The sequence below is a fragment of the Lactuca virosa genome, chromosome 3 (genome assembly GCF_052849685.1).
Source record: "Lactuca virosa cultivar CGN04683 chromosome 3, Lactuca_virosa_CGN04683_v6, whole genome shotgun sequence".
Taxonomy (NCBI): Eukaryota; Viridiplantae; Streptophyta; class Magnoliopsida; order Asterales; family Asteraceae; genus Lactuca; species Lactuca virosa.
The window spans coordinates 96,696,033-96,700,215 of NC_136428.1; the positions used below are offsets into that span (position 1 = coordinate 96,696,033).

At 37.5% G+C, this 4,183-nt stretch overlaps 1 non-coding gene across 1 annotated transcript; it reads right to left on the reverse strand.

Moving 5' to 3' along the window:
* Window positions 1-3,669: 3,669 nt before the first annotated feature.
* LOC145168096 (small nucleolar RNA R71) lies at window positions 3,670-3,776 on the reverse strand. Its single transcript, XR_013741684.1, has one exon. It is a non-coding gene; the product is annotated as a small nucleolar RNA R71 (small nucleolar RNA).
* Window positions 3,777-4,183: the final 407 nt, after the last annotated feature.

Consider the following 4,183-nt stretch of genomic DNA (forward strand, 5'->3'; position numbering starts at 1 on the left):
AATTTATATATTTCTCACTCAGCGATGGACTCGCCAAGTGCACAATACCGACTCGACGAGTCCGAGTCCAATTTCACGATTTCTCTGCTTCATACGCTGCTGCTCGACGTGTTTCCGTATAGACTCGACGAGTCTACCACTTTTTCATTCTCAAGGCTTATATTCTGCTCATATTCACTACGGCTCGCGCTCATATTCCTTAGAGTTTTAATTTCTGAAGATTTCCGAGTATTTTTTTCTGCATTTTTGGAGCCTTCCCACACAAGATATGACACCCAAGACATGGATGAGCTGTTCCCATGTCTAAAGTCAGCTGAAGATGGAGCTTCACATGAAGAAGATCGACCTCGCCACTACTACCCAGGGGAGTTTGTTCCAATTCTCTCTCTATGTTTTTATTATTCTTTATCATGCATAATATGCAATGGGGACATTGCATAAATTAAGTGTGGGGTATGGGGTTGGTTAACTTTAGCTAAAATTTTAGTTAAATTTTGAAAATTTTGAAATTATAGGATTAATTTAGAAAATTTTGGTAAATCAATTAGGAATCATGCTAGTGTTATGTTTGATGATTGCATGAAGACCCAAATGTTTAGTTGAGCCAATATACGTTCTAGTGCCCTTGTGGCCTCCTTTATTCTAGTGAAATCATGGGACAAAAACACAACCTCGCTTAGTTTGAGGGATGCAATATGTTTAGCATCGTGTACCAGAAATGTATCCAGGAAATTTTTTATCTTTAATCAATAAAGGTTGAAGTTGAGCGCCCCTGCTTAAGCATGTAGGTTTGAGTGAAGAAAAAAAAAAGAGAGAGAATTACAAGAAAAGTTTGAAGAGATTCTGGAGCAGTTAAAGTAAAGATCAAAAGGTCAAAATTCCAAAAGTTCAAAAGTTGAAGATACCAAAACTTAAATCAAACAAGGTGAAGAATTCAAAGAAATTAAAGTTCAAATTATCAAGAGAGTGAAGAATTCCAAAAATCTCCATAGTGGTATCGAAAATTGTAATTTTTAGAATATGTATGCTTGGGTTGCTCAACCAAAAACACCTTGAGACTTGGAGGTTTTCTGCGGATGGATTCGGAGGGATGCATAAAATGAGCATTGTTCAAAAGAAGTGGGCGGGTGTTTATGAGGATTGTGAGTATTTAGGATTAGGGGGTCGTTTAGGAAAAATTTAGACACAAATGCATACGTTGCGGTCTTGGCATAATGGCTGGGTTTGATTGGGATTGTCTTATGTGATATTAGTGTGTTAAAATTCAGTTTTGCTTGGGGGAAAGCAAAAGTCAAGTGTGGGGTATTTTGATATTTGCATATGTAGCCATATATTTAGTATAGATTTTTATCAATTATTAGTTAATTATTTGCATATTATGGACAAAAGGTACTTAATAATGTTTGAATTATATTTTCAGTCTCGAAGCCGTGCTCGGAAGCAAAAGGAAGCAGGAGTCATGAACGAAAGCTCGGTAATGGAAGAAAGAAGAAAAAGGCTTAAATCTGAAGCTACTCGGCGAGTAGGGTCGTCTACTCGACGAGTAGACACGAAGGTTCGCGAAGAAATACGAGAAGTCCTTGCCGCATACGGATTCAACAAATGGACTCGTCGAGTCAGTTATCTACTCGACGAGTAGCCCCTGTTTCGAGAAAATTATAAATAGACTTCACAAACCCGAATTGAGGACTCTCTGGCTTTTTGGAGAACTTACTTGGCGACTAAGGAACTTGCTAGAGATCAGAAGAACGTCTGAAGAACCCTAATCCTTCATTCTTAAGAGATTAAGGCACTTTAGGTTTAATTTTCCACTTACTTTTGAATTGAATTATGTTAGGATTATTTGAATTTGTTTTTAAGCTTTCATACACTGAAATCATGAACTAATTTCGTTAGTTTCTGTTTGGGGAAGACAAATTTGCTCCTATGGTTTAATTTACTCTTTTGATTAATTGTTAGTTGGTGATATTGTTAAATTAAGCTTGTTAAAGACCCTTATGCATTAACTACAACTATTTTCTGTTAATTGCTAAGTGATTAAGCTGCATGAACATCTCTTAATTGCTTATCTCATATAAATTATGTGAACACAATAATATATGCTTAGGAATAATGTACATGAAACTAGGATTAACTAGAGAATGGGTAAATTAATGTGTGAGCTTGTATGATACACCATCAACAAGAGGTTAATTGAATCACCAAACTTAATTAGCTAGCTACAAGTCTTATTTAACCCCAATAATCAACCTAGGAAATCTATTAGTTTAATCAAGTGGCCATTGTTTGAATTAGTATGTTTTCTAAGGATTAGTAATAGCGAATGCGAATCTAATCACTAGAGTCGGTAACCAATAACAATTAATCTATTATATTATCATAAAAATTAACCATAGGAGTAAATGAGTTGAACCTAAAAAGATACCCTTTTTGATCATTGAATTTAGTTTGTTTTTACGTGCTTTCAGCTTTTAATTGAGTAGTTAAGTTTAAGTTAAGTTTCTAGTCTTGTAAAACTAGAGAAACCCCTATTTTCTATTACTTGTTTTTAGTTAATTCTAGTTTTTAGTTTTAATTTTCCGTTCCCTGAGTTCGATACCCTATTTATTTAACTACACCACAATTGACAGGTCCACTGTCTTTGTGTGTCAATTTTATAATTAAAAGTAGGATTAAAACCAGTTGAATTTACACACATCAAGTTTTTGGCGCCGTTGCCGGGGAACGGTTCAAAAATTAGCACTAATTTCTAGTTTTATCGATCCTTTGTGTGAGATTTATCTTGCACAAAGTTATTTTTAGGTAATTTAGTTATTAGGATTAGTTTTCATAGTTTTCTGTTTTAGAAATTTAATTAGATTTTTTTTCTGTTTCTGCCTTGAACTCGTCGAGTGCAATCGACGCTACTCGGCGAGTCCAGCGCTGTTTCACAGTTTTTATTTTTATTTTCTTTTTGTTCTTTTTACGCGTTTTTCTTACTTTGGTTGCAGTTGTTACATGACCCGAGGATCCAATACGTCTTTGGTTCCTCCACTTGAAGACCCGGAGTCCGCTCTAAGAAAGAACAAAGGAAAAGCCGTTGGAGAATCCGCCTCTTCAAAGAACTCACCATTGAAGAATCTTAAATCCGTTTTTAGAAAGAAAAATAGCAGCAAATCAGGAGCATCCAGCACCTCTTCCTTGGCAAACAAAGACCCAATCAAGGAAGACATCATGAACGAGTCCGAAAGAGAAGAAAGCGAATTTGAAGAAGGTAGCGATCTAGAAGGTGACTTTGACAACACCATGGCAAACATCGATGAAGTTCCCATGGGCAAATGGAAGAAGAGGATACGAGATGATATCGGCCCGGGACTTGTGCAACCCGCGATTCCCGCGACTGCCACTTTTGAGCTTAAGGGTCACATACTTGCTCAACTCAAGGAGATCCCCTTCTACGGAAAAGACCACGAAGATGCCTATAAACACTTGGATGAAGTCAATGATGTGGCTGATTATTTTAATGTTCCAAATGTGCCTCGCGAAACCCAGCTGCTTCGTATGCTTCCAGTGACATTCAAAGGTGCTGCAAAGGATTGGCTCAAGTCACTCCCTCCCGGATCCATCACTACATGGGCTAAGATGAAGGAAGAATTTATTGACCAGTTTTGCCCACCTACGAAAATAGCCAAGTTGAAGAAGGCTATTGACAACTTTGAACAACAACCTAGAGAGTCCCTTTATGAGGCATGGGAGAGATACAAAAGTCTACTAAGGAATTGCCCACATCATGATCTTAATAGCCAACAAGAAGTCTCCATTTTCTATGATGGAGTCAATGTAACAACTAGGCAGCTCCTTGACTCGCAAGGACCCCTCACAAAGAAGGCACCCCCGGTGATCAAAGAACTAATTGAAGAATTCTCTAAGCATTCTAGAGAATACCACAATCCAAGGAATGATATGACCAAGGGATCGGCCTATGCAGCTTCTGAAGATTTGTCGGCAGTTATGGCAATGTTGAAAACCATGGATAGGAGGATGGATAAAATGGATCAAACAATCCATGCTATTCGGGTAGGATGTGAGAATTGCAATGGGCCTCATCTAACTAGAGATTGTGATTTGGACGAGAACGGGAATAAGAAAGTGCAAGTATGCTATTCTAGTGGTGATAGATTTGATGACGATTGGCGAAAACCTA